General features: G+C 43.2%; 2 protein-coding genes across 3 annotated transcripts in view; one reads left to right on the top strand and one right to left on the bottom strand.

Moving 5' to 3' along the window:
• SPATA22 (spermatogenesis associated 22) overlaps window positions 1-23,125 on the bottom strand; it is a 43,645-nt gene that overhangs the window by 7,506 nt on the left and 13,014 nt on the right. The window contains exon 10 of one of the 2 annotated variants that reach the window (XR_004360494.1): window positions 22,307-22,456. The gene's annotated coding sequence lies outside the window, so the exon portion shown is untranslated. Of the gene's footprint in view, window positions 1-21,727; window positions 22,457-23,125 lie in introns of those variants that run through there. The other variant, XM_032707597.1, reaches the window with a different exon arrangement.
• The window catches only part of LOC116796740 (transmembrane protein 211-like), a 59,743-nt gene that overhangs the window by 31,736 nt on the left and 4,882 nt on the right, over window positions 1-23,125 (top strand). The gene's annotated exons all lie outside the window — the stretch shown is intronic.

Here is a 23,125-nt window from a genome sequence, read left to right as displayed (position 1 = left end):
TTCTAGCATATGTTGTTTGGATCCATCATTTGAACTTGAAAGCTAAAAGTACTTTTTCTCTAATGGGTAGATGCAAGCTCTCTTCCAAATCTCTACAGGAGGTGGAAGGCTCTCCCAGGGGGTTGCCTTTTTCTGTTAAGTGTTTCTCTAATGGGTTTGGAGAGAAGCAGCACTGACACAGAGCAGAAGGAGCAGAAATCAGCCTCACAGTCGCAATTTAAAGCTTCTGTTCCCAACCACCTTCTCAGCTTCTCTGTTCACCTCATTGACTCAGTCTGTTCTCTCATAAGAAAACCAGGGAACACTCTTGCTTGTTCCCAAAAACTGACTTAAATAACATTTTAATGCCCATAAATACAGTCAAAATAACATTTGCAGAGCAAGCCATACATTAGAAATCAGATCGCTACATTTAGTTGGATAGAGAGCCAGGGATGCTGATGGGCTGCTTGTAAACTTTAAATGGGACCAAGTTTTAACAAAGTCATTTGTGCCTCGTGCTCTCTCAGATGCAGCCACACAAGCAGCTCTAAGCTTTGGTATTCCTGACTGACTGCTAACACAGCTCTCAGGGGCACCTGAAACATGGGGAAATAAAACACCCTGAGCTGTATGGGGAATTCTAGGCAACTGCTGTCAAAGGTGTTGTGATCTCTCATGTCCCAATTTAAGGATCTCAAGAGAAATAGCAGAAAACATGGGTTTAAAGGAAGGGTGAGAAAAATATTAGATTAATGCATCAGTAGTTAAGTCTCTGCAACGGCAAGTGCTGTTTCTCCAACAATATTTCATCTATTTCCTAGGTTTAAATAAACCCCACAGTTCATAACCTGCACTCTCATTTTTAAAAAGGGGTCTGTCTTCTTTGGGAGTGCTGTGGCACAGCCTGTGCTTACAGCTCCACTGTGCTGAAGTAGCACGTGCTCATATTTTGCTGTTGAGGAGAGCAGCACCCAGAAGAGAGCAGAGATGGGTATGGCCTGCTCTTGGGGAGCACTGAAGTTTGAGTGTCACTAGAAGAGAGAATTCAGCCTCTCAGGAACACAGGGTTGTGCTAAGAATTAAAACCAGGTCTCCCAAGCCACAGACAGTGCCAAGCCAATCATCCCTCCTGATTGGAAAGGGTCATTTTTCTCATTTCCCTCATTCTGACTCGCACTGGCAAGGGAGATGATGCTTGCAAATTTAGTTAAAAGCTTTCAAGCACATTCCCAGAGCACCAGTGCAATGGCTGTTGCACACAGGTGCCAAAAAAAGCATTATTTGAAGTACAGAAGATTTTCAGGGTACAAGTGATTTAATTCCCTCCCCAGCTCCCTTCCCTTTGCTCGCCCTTGCAGCAGAGTTCACGTAGGTTTTGTTGGAGCCTCCTGGGGTGCCAGTCTCCAAGCAGGATTCCCTGGGGTAGAAGCACTGTTGCTGCCGAGTGAGGGCTCAGCAAGGAGCTCCTTTCCATCCTTCCTGACCAAGGCTTCCAGGGAAGCATTAGGGGCAAAATGTTTCCACTGGCTCCTTTTCAAAAGCCTGAGTTGGACACAGCCCATTTTATCAGACTACTCAAGGAGGAAATCAGGAGTCAAGCTGGACCAAGTTCTAGAAAAGTCAGCACAACACTTCAGGGTTTCAGTTTTATCGAATTATTCAAAGTACCAAGTGTGAACAAACAGCCATTAGCACTGTTATTATTATTATTATTTACCATCCTCAAGCACTGAGTACTGCAGGGTGCACAGCAGAGGGGAGGAATAGGCAGGCACTTGTTCCCAGAAACCTACAGCTTAAATTTAGCCAGAGCAAAACAAGAGCTTTTTTCTACATCATACACAGTCACTGTGAGCTCTTAGTTTGAGGACACTGTTGTTACTGGCAGTAATTAAAACCATAACAAGAGGCATAGCCAGTGTCTTTGCCAGGCACTGGAGCTCCGTGCACAGGGCGGTGCAGAACCTGGCTCAGCCCCTCCTGGCAGTCGAGTTTCCATGTGTTTTATGTCCCAACAGGTCTGATGAGCACATACCTGGGGCAGTTACTACGGCTCAGACAAGCAGTGCCACGAGCTGGGATGGTCTGATGACTTGTAATCACTGCTCCAAACTCAAATAGTCACGTACAACTTTGATAACCAGCACTTGCTTGACTCAGCTCCTCTCCTTTTCCTCATTCAGCCCCAGGCACTCAGTTTACTCCTGGGAGCTCGTGGCTCTTATTTCCCATCAAGCTCCCCCCACCCCTGCTGACAAACTCATCTTTAAAAACTGTGTCAGCTGTGAGGATGCAGATGGTCGCATTTGCATCAAACAACTTTTAAATTATCATTCAAATTAAATTAAATTGAAAATGCAATGAGCTGTTCCTGTAGATTTCGGCGCACAAAGACAAGTTAATGAAGGTCACATTTGTAACCAGGGAGGAACCTTTAAACTGTATCATGCCTGGCATGGGATGCCATTAGAATAACATGCCTTTCTAAATAAGGATAAATTACTTTTACAGACCTTGTGCTGGATAGGAAAGGCTGGTGTTTGGGACCTCTGTAGTTCAAACAGGGAAGAGTTGTGTTGGGTGCAGCAGAGCACCAGCAAAACTCATTGGCCACACTGTGTCAGGCCTCAGGCATCAGCCTGGGCAGTGCAGGTCCTGCCTGCTCTCCTTGTCTGGATGCAAACCAGGCACGCCTGGAAAGCCCTGGGTAGCTCAGCTGAGAGGCCTTCAACCAAGGGACTGATTGCAGACATTCAGTCCTCGTGCCTCTGGTTGTAATTGCTCCATTTACACGCACAAAACCGCATTCCTTTCGCCTTGCTCTGTGTTTGCAGTCATTGAAAAAGTGCCCTGTAATGGTTTGTGTGACATCCATCATCTTCATGGCTCCATGTTGTCACAAGAACATCATACAAATGAACAATTCCTAGTTCGTGTGCTGAGGTGACAAATGTGACCCGTTTGGCTTGCAAGTGGCAGAGCACAGGCTGCCTCCTTGGGAGGCTCCTGCTCTGACACAACCTCGGGTGGGTGCAGAGCTGGGCCTTGACCAAGTGACCTGAGTCCAGAAAACCACGGAGCAATAACCTGAGTGAGCAAACACACAGCAGAAATTTGTAGCCACTGTTCTTTCTCTCTCCTCTGCATGACACTGAACCTCAGCTGCAGCTGCTGCAGGACACAGCACGTGCTTCATCCCGGGGAATGAACCTGCATTTAGCACAGGGAAACAAACAGCAATAATACAGACCAAGTGCCCCTTAGCAACAAAGCTCTTGTTTTCACATGTTCTCTGCTCCACACTCAGGTGCAAAGTCAGGTGCTGAGAGATCAGAGAAACCTGTGAAATGGAGAGTAATAACTGGCAAGATTTTTGGCATCTGGAGATAGTTTTTATGGGCAAAGGCTCGAGAGCTGTTGGTTTGCTACAGTAGTAGCCTGTTCTCTCACAGAGGAGAGCTAACACCTGCCATCAAAAGGGGACTAATGTGCTTGCTTTAATTAGCCACTGAGGTTTTAGGTGCTTGAAAGCCACTGAGTGCACCCAAAATCTTAGAAATTGTTCAAAAATCCACCCATCCACATTTCCGCCATTCCAACAAAAGCAGTCAAGTCACAGCTGAATGCAGTGATAATTCCTTGCAAGAAGAATCATCAGGTTCAGTTTCTGAGCTGAGGACGGTGGCTAAGTGGGTTGACCCCGTCTGCAGAACACGCTGCTGAGAGGCAGCCTTTGCTTACTCTGAGAAAAGCATTGCTCAGAGTTTTTCCTAAATGCTCGTAGCAGTTGTAAATCTGAGGAAAGCCTTTCTGATCTCTGTGGATGATGGTCTAATTTGTATCAGCACAGCTGAGAACAAAATCTGGACCTGAGTGTTCTAGTCAAAGCAAGCTTTTGTGTGATAGCATCTGAGAAATTGCCACAACTGGAATTAAACTATTTTACATAATCCATTCATAAGATAGAGCTCATAAATAATAGTAGGAAAAGAAAATGTCAAGCCAAACTGATTAAAAAACAAGCTTGAAAGCTCCCTTACAAATGAGTGGCACAATAGTAGCTCAGCAGTGAAGGGTGATTTACTCTCTGGTTTGTAAACCAATTTATTTATCAATAGCTGAAGTTCAAAAGTAACAAAGTCAAGGATATGTGACTAGGAGGAATGTGTCTGGACTCAACAAAGGAATTTGAGGCTTTGTCTTCTTTCTGGTAACTGCAGAACAACTCTCCATCTAAAGTCACAGCTTCCCTCTGGGCGTGGGAGCAGACTTGCAGCCCCAGTTTCTGTGCTTTCTCTCCACCAGCTCTGGGGAATTGAGTCAAACAGCCCTGATCAAGGAGGTCATGGTTTACTGGTGTCTTTTGCCACTATTAAGTTCTGTGGAACGGGACAAGCCCTGGCATGGACACAGCTCAGTTCCTATCCCTGGAAAACTGTGACATCTCAAAACAGATGAAGATTTTGACTCTGGCCATTGAGTTCTCTTTCACAGCATCCAAGTGTTGCAAAGAGGAGCCTTTGCACTGTCAGTTCAGTTCTCCTCAGAATCTCTGTGGGAAGGGAACTTTTCCTCTTTAGATGTTGCATTAGAAACTGCTGATGCAGAATCCATCAAATCCATTAAAATCCATTAAGTCTGTAAAGCTGCTGTTTGTTTGCCTGTGTTGTCTGAAGAATTTGCAAGGCCACAAGCTATATGTTTGTTGCCTCTGGCAGATTATCCTGTGCTGGCTGGTGTTGTCTTCTGGCTGCAATATCCTGTGTGCAATATGGATATGGAGTTTGGAAAGATGAGAGGATACAAGGCCCTGGATGGCCAGGCCAGTGCCTCTGAATTATGTCACAGAGAAGTGACAGCAGTGGAAGACAGACAACAAATGAAGCCCAAAAAGTCTGGCCCAAACTAACCATGTTATTCTGCATCAGAACAATTCTGAGTTTGAGATGTTTGCTCTTTAGTCAGTTATGAGCTGCACACTCTGCCCGAATAACTACATGAACAGGTGACACTTACTTAAATCATAACTACATATGCATTACAATAAGTTGAAGATGATGGTTCTGAGTATGATAACTTCCTTGTATATTGGCCTGGATGAAAATTCACATAGGAGGAATGTCCTGGAGCATTTTACAACCTTGTATTAACACATGGTTAATTTTAACATGTATGCAAAAGGTAATTTCAGGTAACACCATGAAAGTTATTTCCAAGACAGAACAAGGCACAACGACTCTGTGCAACCCAGAATGATTGGGGGCTTTGGGCAGAGCAGGCTGGCTGGGGCACAGGATTAATCTTTGCAAACTAATGTCAAGGCAAGTGGAGAGTTTAGGCCAAGGTTGTTCCAACAAGCAAGACGCAGTGGTTTTGATGAATCCTCATGACACCTCATGTTGAGAATTGGTGATGTTGGATAACCAGGCAGCATCTCAGACCCTTGCAGATAGCAGGGATACACCTGGTACAGTGCAGAGGTCAGAGCCGGGCGCGTCAGACGCTTGTCTGGTTTGTTACAGCCTCCTGGGAAATTTGTTTGGGTTTGGTTAACTTGACTTTTAAATGCAGGCATCCTACGGAAGGAAACTTCCCTGAATGACAAGTCTGATGTAGTTAAACAAAACCATTTTTGAAATGCAGAACTCCAAAGGTGATTAAAATGCAGCTTTTCCAATGTATATTTCATCAAGGCCAACCATGAGCAATCCTTTTAAAGTGTCTCCTTTGATGGCTGGCTGTTTATTGGGACTCAGTGAATGCGGGTTTGGTGAAAGAGGGTGTCAAACAGGTCAAGAGGCGAGACGGACACTGTGCCCTGGAAATTCAAGCCTTTATTATCTGGTCTCCACGGGATTTCCTTTCCTACATGGAAAAATGTGTGGTAATGCCATAGCAACAACAAAGGAACAAACATAGCAGGACATGTCTCTGCTGTTTAAGGCTTAGTAGGCTGAATTTTGTAAATGACTGTGTTTCCAGAGCAGTTATTTTGCTTAGAGTAGTATAAACAATGAGGAGCTGAACTAAAGGCACAAGAAATAAGGATGAGCAGCTTTCCATCTCCTCTTGGAGGATTTGTCTGTGAGGCAAAAGGAGCCTTATAAATATTAAGGACGAGTTGAAAAATCCTCATTTTAATTTTAAACCGATTCCTCTTCCTCACCTCACACCACACTCCCTTAAGCCCCACGATAAACTCCTCACCCCGTGTGGGTAACACAGACGTCTGCAACTGCACGTATTCCCTGCCAGCCAGTTCCCACAGACAAACCCCACTGTCTGCTTGTGAGGCAAAGGGACTTTGCTGAAGGATTTAGGGGCTAAACGGCCCTTGGGGAACCAGGATGTCTGGGGAGACTCACGAGAGGGGAAAAGGCAGTTTAAGGCTGGGCAGCTCCCTGGCGTGGAGGTGCTGCTCTGGGATGCCAGCAGGACACAGAGGAAGGCATAAGCTCCTTTTTTTTCCTATGGATTTGATCTAGGATGTCCCAGGGACTCGCCAACAGCTCTCTTAAAGCCTTTTGCAAATGGCAGATCAACATGATTTATCCAAATCAGTTTACTATCACAACACTGATCTGTCAGTCAGCAGCCCCAGAGGAAGGTTTTTGCAGCCCTCCCAGACCCTTTAAGACCCTTGACATGAAACACGAGGCTTCCTGAGCTGCCTCCTGACCCCACTTGTAACCTTCCCTCTCACAAGCCATTATTCTTCTCACAGTGGGCCCTGACAGCAGATCCCATCAGCACCTGCCACAGAAGGGACCCTGGCTTGAAACTCACAGTCTGGCTGCCGTATTTCAAACCAGCTCCTTATCAGAGCAGACCAAAGTTATGCCAAGAAAAGACTAAGAAGGTGTGTATAAGAAGGGAAAAAAAAAAAATCTCCATTTTTCAGGAATAACTACATTTCATGGTTACCCAGTTTTTGCTGGAGTAAATATCAGAGACTGGGTTCCAGTGCCTTCATTGGCAAATCTATTTTCATACCTGTCATGGGCTCTGTAAAACAGTTACCTCTGACCTCAGCCCTGCCCCCTTACCCAGTATTATCCTGTGTCTGACTTCACTGTAAGTTTCTTTGAAAAGAGTAGCTAAAGTTGGGCAGCATCCAGAGCATCATCAAAAAACCTAATGGTAAGAGGTCCCAACACACCTCAGTAATTAACATGAGCATATGACTGAAAAATCACTGATAGGGCTTCATCCCTTCTCCTTCATAAGGAATAATAACTGCACTAATTACATGAATTCTCTAATAGTTCAATACATGTTGAAATCATTTCACCAGGCATCAAAAGACGTATCATGAGATTAACACTTGAACAGATTGAAAACATCTGGCTTTAGAAAGTGGATTGGTTAGAGACCCAGCTTGTGCAGGGCTTTGCAGGGTTATTTCCCCCTTTGGATTAATCTGCTCGACTACAGAATAAGTATTTTTCTGACCTGCCAGCAGAGACAATATTAATAGTTTCTAATTCTTTAGTCAGCAGAACAATAAGGTGAATGCCTGCTTGGGATTGGATAGAAGGGAGTCTTTATGATCCTCCAGCATCCCTTTAAATTCTTCTTCTGTCATTCGCAACAAAACAGGCACTTTTTGGTATGGAAAACACATGGCACACAAAGAAAAAGGAAAAATAAGCCTGCCACCTTTAAAGGCAGAACTGCACTCAGATTTATGGGGTTGTGGCTAAGGAACAGAATAACAGCTGATATCTTTTTATGGGTGATTGGGAAAAAGTAAATGTATTTCATATACCATTATGTACTATTATACAATGGTTAGTCATCTCAAAGAGATATTAGATGGACTTTTTTTTTTCATTAAAATGCCATTAGCAAATGAAATGGGTGGGAGGAGCCATTGACTTGATAGAGGTAAATGACCTGATCACAGGTGAGTAGTAATAATTGTGCATCAGCAATGATCAGTGCCAACTTGACAGATAGCTCAGATCTGACCTGTAATATTTGGCATCAAACCTCATTTCTGTGCACCCAGCTTCATGCCTTCTATCTTTATCACCCAGTGCATTTTCTTTTCTGAGAGCAGGCTGATTGCTACTAATCTTCCAGCCTGTAACCTAATGCTCTCTCTTTAAATGAAGTCTCCATATTGTTGATAAAGAGTCATTGTGTTCGCTTATCTCCCTCCTCTCCAGAAGTGATAGCAGTAAATCTGACTTCTCAATTAACCTGTGCTGAATTAGAATCTTTATGATCAAATTGGTCGATGTGAATTTTTATTTTTTTTTTATTAATCTGGACTGCTCGAAACTCAGTGGGAATTAGGATTTGTGAATCTCACCAGAGCCTCTCTCTGTGTGTCAGATTGCTGTGGTGTACACAGATGAGAAGCCATTTTCCTGTCATTCTTACAAATTGCTTCTCTTCCTGAAATTTTCGAAGGAGGAATGAGCATGGCACTGTGTCGCAGGGAAAGCAACAGAAATGAGATCATTTACACTATGGAAAAATAATGGATCTTTCACAGATGTAGCAAACAAAGGCAAGCATAGCATAGATCTGCCTACAGGACAGGAGCCAGACCCTCCACAAATTCATTAAAATTATTATTTAAAATGTATTTTTCTGGGATGCGATGCTACACGTTGGCACGTGAGAACCAAGACATTCAAAACTCAGTATATTTATGTCGTCTGTGTGTTTCCCAAAACGTTCTTTTCAGATTAAAGTAATCTGTGGCTTCATAAATGCCACATCCCATATGGGAATCTCATCAAAGGCTGGGGAAAAATGATTGAATAAATAGTTAAGAGAGGCAAGAGGCTCGTGGGCTGCTGGGCTGGGAGCACATCCAGCCTCAACACAGCACCAACAGCCACCCTTCTGCTCCCAGGAGAGCTTTATAAAGCCTGGTGTTAGACACTGTCTTCCCTGCACGTCCTGGAGTTTAAGTAGGGCTTAACCTGGCTTGCTCGAATTCCTTGGCATTTTACATAGATAAACCAAGATTAATTACAGAATGTTTAATTAGAGGCTGTATCTCAGATCATCAAAACGTCTCCTACATTAAAAAGCATATAAATTTCATTAAAATATGGACACCTAAGAAAAAAAGATTTAGAGGCTAAGTGGAAGCCCTGTCATTACCACTTCATTTCCTTGCTGCTGTTTGAGTTTTGATGGGAAGGGCACTGGCAGATGATCCCACTTGGATTAAGACATTTCTGTTTAAGATTTCACCTGTAATTATCCCCTGTAGGAACATGAGGACCTGGCCAGGTTTAAATAAGCACACCCCAGATATCTCCTTTATTCACCACATAGGTACTGCAGATATTTTTCTTGTTCAAACAGGGATGCCCAGAGATAGTTCATTGAGGGCTCATCTAGACTGTGTTTATCTGGCAAAAGAAAGGCTGTTCTCACACACACAGAGGTTGGCACAAATCAAATTTCCCATCTCTCCACAACAGATTAAAGCACAAACTAAAACTAATGCTGTAAAATACAAACTGGACACAATAAAAAAATTTTATCTCTACTTTACCAAAAAAAAAAAAGGAAAAAAAGTGAGGATGTCATTGAAATTTGATGGAAGGGATGGGAGGAGTTTGATGGGCCAGGTGAAGTCAGAGATAATTTTGGGTAAGTCATGGAATAGCAGCAGGTATAAAACTGACAGCAGAGGGAAAACACATGAAACTCAGTAAGAAGGAAAACTTCAGAGTGGGGTGGCAGAGGTAGAAGGTTAACTGTAGTCAGGGTTATGGAAAGCTTTGATGAGGACTGGACATCAGTACAGGTTTTTAACATTCTCTTGAAAAACTGAAACACTGCCTGGAAAAAGTAGCTCTTGCTTTCTGAATATTACAGGTAAATAATAGCATTGTTTCATAAAGTTGGGGTTTAGGTAGCTTTCCTGGTAGGAGGAAATTCTTACTAATTTTTACACTTCACACATAGACCTCTCCATCAGGAAGCTGTGCCAGAGCACACACTTGCACCTATGTGCAAGATATGCTGTACAACTCCAGCTCAGAAGTGCCTACTTTTCCTAAGGACACTCGTTTGCTGAAGATTTCAGCAAATTGCAACAAATTCTTTCTCTTCCATCCAATATTTATGTTTTCCTTGTTAGACTATGTTTAAATTCCCATTATTTCAGAACCACCTTGTAATGTTTGCACAGTATTTCAAAGCACCTCCCAGCAAAAAGGCATTAAGGTAATGTATGATACCATAAATAAGAGGCTTTTTTAAGAAAGTCCTTGAGTCATTTTGCTGTAATGACAGCAGGGCTCATTAAACAGCTGCATCTCCTGCACACACTGGGGAGGTTTGCAGTGCTGCTGTGCCTGCAGTTCATAACAGCCCCCAACGTGACCCCTGGGAACACAGAGGTAGCAGAGACGTGGGATGTAAATTGGATTGCAAAAGGAGCAGGAACGTCCAAGTGGGCCTCCCCCTGGGATGGGGGAGCAGTCTAGGCAGTGGCTACTTCCCTTCACCTCTGCTTAAACACTCCCTGACCCAGTTCCTGCATGCTCAAGGGTGAGAGAACCCTGTTGAGCACTTGTTCAAGCTGCTGAAAGCTCAACTCTTTATTGTACGGAGGCAAAACATTCCAGTTGGTCCATCCAGGCACACTGGGGTTTGATTAGGACTTTGTAATTTGCCACTGGACAATCTGGACCGTGAATTTGTCTGCAAGTAATTTCACAGAGTCTGAGGGGTTATATCCTCCATGGGTCACTGATCACAGGTCAACTCTATAAAATATTGTTCCTTCAGCCCTCTGCTAAGTGTGTACATAATACAAGGCTTCCAGGCTCCTGAATTAAAGCTGTAAATTTGAACTGTCAAAGCCAAAAGATATTGGACCAGGCAGCAGGTACCTTTATGACATTTCCTTATTGCAAGCACTGAGATGCAATTGCTCAGAGAGGGCATTAAATCAAACTGTGGACGGAAGCTGCGACAGAACCCCCCAGGTTCCCGCCTTACCTCAGGCACTGGCAGAGAACTTGCAATTAACCTGCGTGGCTGGGGAGCTGGAAAGTGGAGATGCTTTTCTTTGGGATGGGTTTTGCCATCCCAAATTTAGCTGTGCACCTGTGACACTGACCAGTTGCAATTACCTTAATGAACTTAAGCCTACAGAGCAACTATTCCATCAGGTTTGCGGGACAGGATCTGCTGCACTGCCAGGTTGGGCTCATGATGCTCCACTGAGCTGTATCCTTTTGAAATGGCATCAGCCAGGGAGGAGCAACCACCATGTCCAGAAACACAGGGGAAAGAATGAATTGACAAAATTAATGATGCTAGAAGGCTACTACTGTGCTGAGTAAGTTATTGGTTGCGTCTTACACAACCCACAGCGGATCAGCAGAGAGCTGAACTGTGATTCTGACAGGAGCTCACCTGTCTGAAGTTAAAGGTTTGCTGTGGACACATCCCTTGGGACAGCAGAGGCAGACATGGAGCTGTCACACTCAGCCAGCCCATGGCTTCCCATCAGAGGAGTTTACTGGGGCTTTGTTGTTAATTGTTCCACTTGTTGCTTCTTTTGTAGTCAATCAAGTTTAATTCTGTCCCTGGATCCAGTAATTACAAGTTCTTGTTTTTATGCAGGGCTAATAGACCACCTAAGGCTTTGTGTAAATTAGTTAATGTTTTCTCCTGCAAAGCTGGCATTTGTCCTGTATTGTGGTGGCAGGTGCAAAATGTTCCTTGCAAAAGCATATGGTGAATCACTGGAGTAAAGCGAGTGCTTATGGGTTTAGAAGGACAAGGTTAAAGGATCACATGCTTTATGATACATACGAGCAACAGCGTCCATTTTATATTACTTCTGTAGTCTGAAATGCCTTAAAATTGCTGCTGAGAAAGCAGATACCTCAGAGGACAAAAATTCTTATAAGGGACATGGAGGCAAAATAATAATTTCAGAAAGTGCTTAAGCCAAATGGGAATGGCAACGTTGGGCAAACAGCCTAAAAGGAACATGGAACACTGTCTGTCTTGCACTGAAACACAAACTTGTGGAGCATAGTTTTTAGGTTGGCTGCATAAAAACGAAGGATTCTGTAGGGAAAGATACACTGGTGTTGTCAAATATTAATCTGCTAGTCACACTGCAAGAGAATTGTGGTTCTTTGTAGATATCTGGGGCCAAAACCTGGCCTAATGAGGTCAGTGGCAACATTTCTGTTGACTCAGTACGTGCAGGATTTCATTCTAATTCTTTAACTGCTTTTATTTCCCGTAAATAATCCCAGCTAGAGCTGAGGAACATTTTTAAGTGAGGGTTTATTCCTCAGTAAGTAACTATCATGCATTAATAAATCAGTAGCCAAACTAAATAACCACTTCTTTCCAATTATATTTCGGCCTTCCCATTTATTTCTGGTTTTCCTCTTTCTCATGTTGTGTTGAAAACAAGTCAAAAATCCACATTTCCTGGCAATTTTGGGATGTCCATAAGAAGGGTAACAGCTACTCAGTTCTCCACCAGGAGATCTCTGCCATGTGTTCAGGCAGTGGTGGAAGCAAAAGCACAGCATTAGTTCAGCTTTGGTTTCCTTCCCTTTCTGCTGATCCCATGAAATTGAAAAAGCAAGTGGAAAAATGTTAAAAGATCCCATCACATTTTCTCCAATTTAAAGTACTAACTATCATGTTATGCAGAAGCCTGGGGTAAGCCTCAAAGCTGGATCTCTTACACAGCAATTTCCTTGAAGAGTTGTTGGATCACATTTTTGTCCAGGCTTTCTCCTACACACGAGTATTTTATTGCATCTGTTTATCCCAATGACCTGGAATTCATTTATCTGACAAAGATATTTCCATGACTGAACTTCCAAATGTACAGAGAAAAGTATGAGACATCTGCTTTTAGTTTGGCCTTTCTGTGGCTAATTTGAAAATGAACACCAGAAAAATACGTGTAACAGCACAGAGGATTCACCTCCTTCCTACCAAACACCACCCTGCAAACTTCTAGGTGGCAACAACTGTGCCAAACCACAAAATTAATGGCTCTGCTAGAGGGGAGGAAGGATTGGAATCAGCGGGCGCATTTCTTGGGTACTAAAAATCCAGGCAGGGATTTAGATCAGCTGATGAAAAAATCTTTTAAATCTTATAACTTGTTCCCAAGTCCCTCACACAGTAATCAGATCCTGCAGCTGAGACCTTGTATCCTCCCCTGGATGGTGTGTCTAAGGAAGCAGCAGGGATGTCTTAGTTTGGAAGTCTCTAACATGAATGCAGGGCCTCTTTCTGCCTTTGCAAGACAAAACCCTAAAGGAACTGGGATCAAGAACAAGTGCTGTTGTGTCCTGGTGATGGTTTTTTTTTTTTCTTCTTAGAGGGAAAATGAGTTAAATGGATGGAAACTTTTGGCCCCTGATGGCTGCTGTGTGCACTTAGGGTTCATCATTTGCCCTGCCTAGATGCACATCACTTCTGCCAGAACAAATGAGTATTTCCCTGATTAATCAGGAGCCCTCAGGGAACTGCTCTTTCTGCACATATATTATGATCATTAAGGAGCCTGACTATCCTGTGCTTGTTCCAGGATATGGAAAATGCGAAGCAAATTGTACAAACTACACTCTGTTTATTGGACACATTTCTCTGTATCTCTTTCAGTAATGGTGTAATTCAGTATCCCAAGATGACAAATGATGTATTTAAGTTCATTTCTCCGTGCTGCCCCATAAATGTTATTAACTCAAACATTTAAATGCAAGAAGATGGAAATGCTGTGGGGTTGTTTTTGTCAGTCCTGAAGGAAGCCCCTGTCACACAGTGCCTGCCTGAGGTTTTTCTCACTGCTGTGGTGTGGGGTTGGCAGCCTTGGGGCCCGTGCCTGTGGCAGAGGGGGGGTCCCAACTCTCAGCAGGGCTGGGGGGAGCTGGGCAGGCACAGCTGAGCAGAGGTGCCTGAGTCAGAGAAACCCATCTGCAGGGCTGGTGTTCCTCCAGCAGCATCCTCACACCCCACTGACACACAGTCATCACCTGGTCACCAGAACCTGCCAAACCAGCACAGACTCACCGAGGGCTTGCAGGGCCCCCTCTGCTCTCCTGGCTCAGCCAACCCCACCCACACCTGACATGTCCCCGAGGTGTGCTGGGGCAGGACCAGCATGGCTTGGGTCCAGCACAGGGACAGGAAGAGGACAGGGTCCTTTGCTACATTTGAAAGCACACCTTTCACTTTGCAAACAAATTACTGGTTAAATCACATTTGACAGACTTCAGAGTAATTGCTGTGTGAGCAATGCTTCAGTTTAGGAGGCAGGTGATGTGTGTTCACCTGACAATTAGGGGGCTTGTCCCGTCCAAGCAAGTGTCTCACCATTGTATGGTATTGGACACCTAATTAAACAGCAAATTAACATTAATAGGCACCCCTTCCACTAGCACAAACAGCTAATTCTGGTATTGCATAAGGCTTTAGTGCAAGATAAATTACTTGAGTTTGGGCAACAGGGTGTATGTCCTTCCTGCCAAGCACTTGGCCACTTCTGAAGAGGGCACAGACTGGCTCTCCTCTTTCTTTCCTTCCTCCATCTTCAGGCTCTGGTTTCCATGGAAAGGACACTCTGGCCTGCAGGGTGGATGAGCACAACCAGTGTGGAGGCTGTCTGCTGTGCCCTGGCTGAGACAGATGGAGAGAGAGGGGGGAACAGGGCTGGCTGGTGGCAGAGTCCTTTGCTTTGCTCTGTCTAAACCACAGGAGCATCACGAGCTCCTGCTGCCCCAGCCAGAGCTGAGGGGGTTGCAGGGGAAAGCAGCTGCTAAATGCTGCTCATGTCTCCTCTGCAGTCACAGTCCCTGCTGCCCTGCGCTCTGTGTGGCACTTGGAGCCCAAAGGAAAGGAAATGGGAATCTGTGGCTTCATTATTTCAGAGCAGATTGCACACAAGTCAATCCAGGGCTAGTGGGAAGAGCCCTGGTCCCTCCAGCTGTCCTGAGACCTGTGCTTATCTGGAACCATCTTCTGGTTTAGGAAACTAAGCAGAGCCAAACTGGGAGAAACTTCCACAAATTTCAGCTCATGGAAGTCTTTCCACTGATGCTTTTCTCACATGAAAGAGAATTTGGCCGTCTGATATTGTCCCCTGCTGGGCCTGTATTGATTTCTTTTTTAAAGATTAAAATATATGATGCAGTGCTTTTGAAAAATTAGAAAAAAAAATTATCCTGGAGCCCAATATCATGTGTAAGGTTTAAAATGCTACCTATAGACTACGTGAAAGGGGAGAGAAATATACATTTTTTGATTACAAGATCTGAGCTTAGAAACTGGCTGCACTTCCCTGACCCCCTAGACTGGAGGGCACTGCTTTTCTGGCACTCTCACAAGTTAACAAGGTCATCTGCACTCCCTGGAGAAACTTAGAATTCACAACTGGAGTTTCAGCAGATGAAAAAGAGAAGAAAGAGATACTGATTTGCAGTTTCTTTACATAAAAATATATTCAGAGAAATATGTCTCTCGCTATGGTTGGGGCCTTAAGTAGCTTTTTTATTAAAAAAGTTCAATGTCTATTTAAGCATTTCAGCTTCCCTTAGAAAAGAAAATCTAGAAAATAAATAAAGTTCAATGTCAAAAAATCCGTAGCAGAGCTATTCTTGTATTAATAAAACAATGGGAATAATACAGATGTCCTTGAGAGTAACTGTTTCTTACAGAGATAAGATGGTGATTAATGGGAAATTTGTTCTTGCCAGAGGTGGCTATCAAGTGTAAGTAAATAAATGGTGTGGTCCCATTCTTGCAGTCTACCTACCATAAATATTATTAATCTGGTAATAGGAAGCTGTAATACTGCTGGCCATTCGGAGGTTAAGATTCTGCAAACACCCTTGCCCCTAAGGTTATTTTGTTGATGATGTCATTTACTATGATGCCACAGGAAAAACAAATGGCATGGCAACCGATTCAATCCAGTTTTAAAATAATTTCCAGAATAGAATGCTATTTTCTGATGGTGTCACCGCGCCTCGTCAAAATCAGCCGGAGATTTTAACCTCAGGGAATGGAACAGCCTTTATGAAGCTGGATTTTAAACCTGATAGAGTGCTGGAGGAAATAAATATGGGTTATGTGCAGTGGCACATGTGCTGCAGCAGCTCATCTCCCCTCTAAACACTCAGTGGGAAGCGGGACATTGCCAGGGGCACCAACCTCCTGCAGTTCTCCTTAGCATTGCCTGAAGTTACTTGCACAACAGACAGGATTTCCAATGCAGCCTTAACTGGAGACAGAAAAAGACCCTCCCCCACATAGACATTCAGTTGTCCCCATAGTTTATTTATGGATTTTGTATTTCATGGTCCAAATATATTAACTAAGTTATTCTGTCAGGAAATATAAATGATGATCATTTGTTAGCTGCACCACGTGAATAATTGTACCAAAGTGTAATAAAGTTATTGAAGGGATTTATTAACCTGATGAAGTAACTCATTAAATCCTTCAAAGGCATTAATGAAGGAGGAAGTCTGGGCCTTTTGGTTTAATTGGAGATGGGAAATTGTGCAGCTGGGCTGACCTGATAAGTATCATCAAATATCCCAAATCACTTTTATTCAGCTTGTAATTTGGGGCATTTCTATCACTACTCTGGATTTCTACATGATTTTTCTAATCTAGGTAGCTCTGCCTCAGAACTCAACTCTTTTTTGTTGTTGTTGTTGTTTTCCTATGCCCTGAAGTTAATTTGTATGTTTACAAGCTGGGAACTGAAGAACACATCAGTGAGTGTTGGGTTTCTTGTTCTGTGCAGCAGGGAGGGTATATGAGCCCAAACCTGCCTCTGAAGTGCACTAGAATGGCAAACTTGCAGGTGACAGGGGCCATTGCCCAGGGACTTGCTCAGGTGCCTGTAAACAGTGTCCACAGTGGGAGGTGAAGAGAATTCTGGTCCTTCCCACTGGCAGCCCCACAGGGTGCTCAGCACTGAGATGCCACCTGACTTTTGGCTCATTTCTTCCAGCAGCCTTGGACTAAATCAACCTCTTGTGTGAGAGGTGGTTGGGGCTTCTTTAAAGTAGACCTGTCTGCTGCCAGCTGAGCGGTGGCTGGACCAGCACAACCAGCCTGGTAGTGTTTTGACCACGTGTTTTAGGAGGACACGTTCCTCAGAGTTGCTGTGTAAGACTTGGCTGAGGAGCACAGGGGTCAAACATGGCTGAAGCCAAAATATGAGGTGCTCATATTTTGATTCATCTGCACTGACAGCAACCAGTGTGAGCAAACCTGCCCAGGAAGAAAAGCTGGATGGCAGAAAGAGGGTGCACTGACTGAGGGAGGCTGGGTCAGAGTGTAACACGTAGCAGACTTGCCTGAGGATCAGCTCTGGGCTCACCTCCTGCATTTCCAGGCAGCTTTCAGTGAAGCAGCAGTTGCTGCCCCATTTCTCAGCTGCAGAGCATCTGGTTTAAGCCAGAGTTGATTCCATTTATGACGTTTTTTAAAGGTTGGGAAAACCACTGCAGTGGTACCACTGAGTACACCTGCACTTCTCCAGTTTGCAGCATTAAAAAGCTTCCAAGCACTCAGGGAGCATCACTGCTGGAGGTGCTGCTAAAACCCACTTCAGCAGGATGTGTTCTACCATATGGCTACAGCTGTGTGGCACCTGGGCCGTAAAAGAGGGGAGCTCGGGAGCACACGATTATTTCCAACATTACTTGTGGTGTTGCTGATTTATGGAGGGCTGGAATCAGCAGCGTGAAATGAGGGTTGTTACAGAACTGCTCTTTATGATCAGGTGGCAGCACGTGTGCTTCTGCTGACTGATGACATTCACAGCACTAGGACATCTGAGAAACACAAAACTCCGGTTTCAACCCCCTGTCAAGGAGTTTTTATAAGGAGATTTGAAAACATGCAATTTGTGTCTTCCTGGCAGTTCCTGCGCCCCGGGAAAACTGAGGCTGGTCTTTGTAGCTTAAATCAATTAGGAGAGGGATGTAGGATGTCTTTTTTGTTTTCGGCACGGATTTTTCATGGTTGCATTCCAGATAAAATGCTGTTCTGTCAGGGATTCTAATCACCTTTTAGCCATATATGTAAAATACATGTCTCTGAAAGAGGTAATGAATGTGCTGTCCCTGAGGCTTGAAGACTGCTGGGATGTGAAGTGCAGCTGTAATGAAGTGAGACGTGGGCATTATTCTCAGACCTCCCGCCACCACTGCCTCGGCTGCCACGTCTGCAGCCTGCGAGACAAGGTAGAGAATGTGCAAAGTCACAATAAATTCACTGTACAACGCTTTACAATAAGGTCACCTCTGGTGTAAGGCTGGTATTTAATGGCCACCAGCTTCATTATAAATCTGTTTTCATCAGCGTCTGCTCTGCTTAAATTGTGAGTCTTGGGAGAGGTGAGAAGATTGATTTAAAGCAGACCTGTGGGGCGAGCAGGTGGGGAGGAGAAGGGAGCAAATGTGTCATGTCGAATCGTGACATTTCAGGTGATCTACACATCACTGCCTGTCTTTTGGACCTCAGCCCCTGTTCTAAATAGCTATTTAAGAACTTGGATTTGACAGCCAGAGCAGGAGCCAAGACCTGCTGCAGGCTGGGCAGCATCTCCCCTCCCCAGGTGAGCTGGCTCCAAAGCAAAGACAGTATAATGTGTCTGCTCCCTCGCTGCTTCCAGCTGCACATGGGCCCGGGCTGACACTGTTCCTTGCTAGGGAATGCATCAGATGCTAAGCTGAAGCTGCTCTTGTTCTTAGCCAAAAGATCACAAAAAGAAGCATTAATTTAAATTTTCAGGCATCAATTTAACTCCCTGTTTGTGCTGAAGAACATACTGGATTTGGCATGGGTAGGTTAATTGAGAAGCAAAGCGTTTGCCACCCCTATTTCTATTTGTAGAAAGGGAGTTGCACAGTTAACCAATGTGCATTGCTTAGGAAATGTGTACCATGTTATGTTTACCTAAAATAGAACAACTGAAATATGCACTTTTTATTAGCACTTCCTAACTGTTGAATAGAACATAACACAGAGATAAGGGAACACAGGCACATTACAGGCACGATACATTCTGAACATGCTGCTCTCAGATAAAGAATCCAACACTTAAATATGTCAATATTACATTATTAGTCTGTTCTGTGTTTGCTGCTCTGAAAGAGATGAAGTGAGCATGACTTAAATAATTTCAAAAGAAAAAAGAAAAGAAAATCTATATAATTATTGAAGCGGTACAAAAGAGGAAAATCATAATGGTTTCCAAATGAGAGTGCATCTGACAGTCCCCATTTCTTAGCCCTCTGACTCTTGTAAAATTTTGTGTAACAGGCTGCTATTTTGAGAAACATTAGCTCTTGTCTCTCTTTTACAGTCTGCTAAAGAGGCTGTATTTCTTCTAACCTTGCAGATGACAAAATGCACTCCTTCACCACAGTCTACACAGTGCTAGATCATTTCAGCCTTTTTGAGTAAATGACATGCAACTCTATAACTGCATGATTAGGCCCATAGATTACCAGATTACAGCCATAAATCTTCACCAAAGCTACCACTCACTTGGCAGAAATAGTGAAGTTTCATCATTTGTTCTCATGTAGAAAACATGCTGTGAAATGCAGCCCCAAAGGTCACTGGCATGGCATTTCCTTTTGTGGCCCTTAATAAACTTGCAGCTAATGCAGTAATTACCAAGCCCAATTACCTCTGTGATGGCTTCAGAGAATTTCTATTCCAAAGTCTGGATAGTGAGATTCCACTCCCTTCACTTAATAAGGGAGGTAGATTCAGCTATTCCTACAATTGTTACACATTTCTGAAACAGGCTATTTGTGGAATGAGGGTCTGAGTGTGGGAGTTGTGCCAACAGAACCTGAACAGGGTATTGAAGGAGCACTAAAAAGATGTGTAAAAGAGGTGTATGGGCACCCTTATTTCAGTGCTAGCTTTATTCAAAATAACCTGTTCCTATTCCACCTCGGCTAAATCCAAATAAACTGAAATGGAAAACACTTCCCAGCTTTTGATATAAATATATTTCCCCATAGTTTTGCATATATGTATATGTATAAAAATACAAGTTACTATATCTGATGCAGCTCCTTAGCTTGTGAGCTGGAGTCACAATACTCAGCATTTATTTAAATACAGAGTTTGGAGACGTGGTACAAACGAATGCATTTCCTTTGTTAGCTACAAAGGGGTTTGACAAGCTACACAGCTTTCCTTACAACTGCATTTATATTACAGCTGCTAAGTGTGAGCTCGTGAGTTGCACCATTTAGAAAAGCCAGAAAAGGAACTGCTATAATCTACTTATTTGGCAACAGTCCAGCACTGATAGATGCTCCTCAAATCACAACATGTTTGACTGAAATGACGCCAATGGAATAATTCTTTCCAAGGAAGAGCTAAACTGTGATGTGTCAGGAGTGGCTGTGCCATTATTATGAGTTCCAGCTCTTTGTTCAGTTACAAAGGGAGGCAGCTACATCTTGATACCAAGTATATGGGCATTATTATCCCTTCTCCCTGCTCTTCATTTTGGTTTCCTTGGAGGGAATAATTGCCAGGGCTGCTTCCAAGAGTTTGAGCTACAGGTACCTGCTGTGCACCTGCCAGGAGCTCAGCAGAGCAGAATGGCATTTAACAGTGCTCCCTGTTTGCCTCACCCCTCCCAAAGTTTTGTTTCCCTAACAGTAGGATTTTGTTTGGTTTCTTTTATCTTTGACAGGTCACTTTCCTGTTTATTTTACAGTCGCTTTCCTGTTTATTTTACTTATATGTAACAGGCATTTAAAATGATGCCTGCTGATTTCAGATATATTTCAGCTCCCCCCAGGTCTAGGGAATTCCTCCTTTTCTGAAGTACTTAAAAGGAAATTTCTAAGTTTCTCTTTGTACACTCATGTGCAGCTATTGCCAACAATAACCTTGCATCTTATTTAGCCTTGTCTTTATGTTCCCAGCTGTTGGAAGAGATATATATGGAAGAGATATATAGGTACCTCCTTTTTGTACAAGAGAATTTAAACCACCTATGCCCAAAATACCTCAAACGTAGAAACCCTTCAGGCATGCTACAAAAATATCAGCATCTGCTTGCTCATTTTAAATTATGTAAGTAAAAATCACATAAACACAAAGAAAAGCTGAAGAGGAGCTAATAAAATTATTAGGTTAATAAACTGTATGAAACTGAGACAAAATATGTTATTCAAAGTCAACTGATTGTACATAAGAACTGCCAGCTTTAATAAGGGAGGTAATGGATTATATGTAAGAGGAAACTTCTTGATGAGGTGATTGAAAATTGCTTTGGTAGATTAAGCTCTGTCAATAAAAATCTTCCAAGAAGACATAAGACTGTGATAATCTGTAATAGGGTTGGAACAATACTCTTGCTTGCCTATGATTCAGCCCTAATTCTAATGATTTTCTGATATGTCCCACAAGCTTGCAATTAATCTGTCATTGTCACAAGTATCAGGAATACAATATACTCCTAAAGTAAGCAAATTAAACTTCTAAGACAAACTAATCCCCTTACAGCAGGTAATTCTAGGAAGAAAATTCATGCACACATCATATTTTACTGCTGGTGATAAGTACTAGTACTACACATCATCTAAACATACTAACAAACACAATAAAATAAAACAGTGATCCACCTCTGGATTTCCATCCATTTCAACACCAGTATGGAAGGATAAACACAAACTTAGCCAAGTTTAAACATTCCTCATTCACAATGCAGAAAACTATTCAATTATTGTGTTTCATATGTTGAAAACTCCATCAGTCTTGCCAAAAGAAGTGGAAATGGAAATAGCCTTTTTTTGTCATGGTATCTGAGAGCCTTGTACACTGGTGCCCTCTGCACACCCTCCAGAGAACTGCAGTGCTTTGACTTGGTTTAAAATAAACTGGAAAATGGTATGTGATGGATTTAAATAATTAAACAGTTTTACAGGATCTTAATGAAATGAATAAACCATTGCAGTGATAAGGAGATATAGATTATTAGATTTTAAAATAGCAGCAAATTCTTTTTTCCTTGAGTAGAAGTGCCATTGATTCACTATTATCACCAACAATTTTTTTGCTACAAAAAGCCCCATTTCCCCTGGAAGAAGTGCCGTCCTTTGTTTTCTTTAGAAATCAAACAACTTCAGAAATCTACTTCGTAAAAATAAAACCAAGCCTTGGCTCTCAAACCCTTCAGAGGAGAAACTGCCATTTACCACCTGGCTGTAGGACACCAGAGAAGCAAAAAGGATGAGGGTGAGACTGTAACTGTCTGGGAGGGCAAGAGATTATAAAGTAGAAATAAAATATGACTTACTGTTGACCCACTGTGCTGGACTTGCCTTTGGGCTGCCCTGCAGTCAGCAGTGGCTGGGAGTTACTGGGGAGGACTCAGGTGATGAGGACTCAGCAACAACAAACACCACGTGTGAGAACTCAGGTGATGCAGACCCAGCAATAACAAACACTGTGTGTCAGATAAAAAAAAAAAACAAACAAAGAAAAGCATGTTTTTAACAGGACCCAGCATCTGATGGGAGATGAATCAAATGATCAGTCAAGCCATGTTAAAAAAAGAACTCAACTCCCCATTTTACCAGCAAGTCCCCTCACACTCAATTGGCTTCCCGCTGTAGAACAGACCCCAAATATGTTGTCTGGCCTTATCACCTTGTTCGACAGCAGGATTACACCCCACTGAAGGGTGAAATGCACTCACTGCTGTATTCTGACACCTCTAAAAGTGCTGTTTGTTGTTGGAAAGCCGTGCAGAGGCGTAAGTGTTCTACGAGGAGCCTAAATGGAGCCCCACTGTTTCTTTGTGTGCTCTCCCAGCTCACTGTGCTGCTGACAGACAGCCCCATTAAGGAGTCATTAGCACCATGCCTGAAAGCTTGGCTTCTGCGGATAATGACGGGCTATTCAATATTTGGAGTCTTTGTAAGAAAGAGGGCACCTAAATGAGAATAATGAGGTCATTCTATGACATGCCTGAGGATATGAAACCATGGGTAACTTTTTAGCCCGTTTGATATGTGAACACGTACATTCAGCTGTGACAGATTATTTGTAGCCTTCAAAAAAATAAAGCTTCTTCCATCAAATCACACCATGCAACATCAGCACCAAGTGGTAA

The sequence above is a fragment of the Chiroxiphia lanceolata genome, chromosome 20, assembly GCF_009829145.1.
Source record: "Chiroxiphia lanceolata isolate bChiLan1 chromosome 20, bChiLan1.pri, whole genome shotgun sequence".
NCBI lineage: Eukaryota > Metazoa > Chordata > Aves > Passeriformes > Pipridae > Chiroxiphia > Chiroxiphia lanceolata.
The sequence above is the reverse complement of the archived record's forward strand: the minus strand, read 5'-3'. Positions and strand labels throughout refer to the sequence as shown.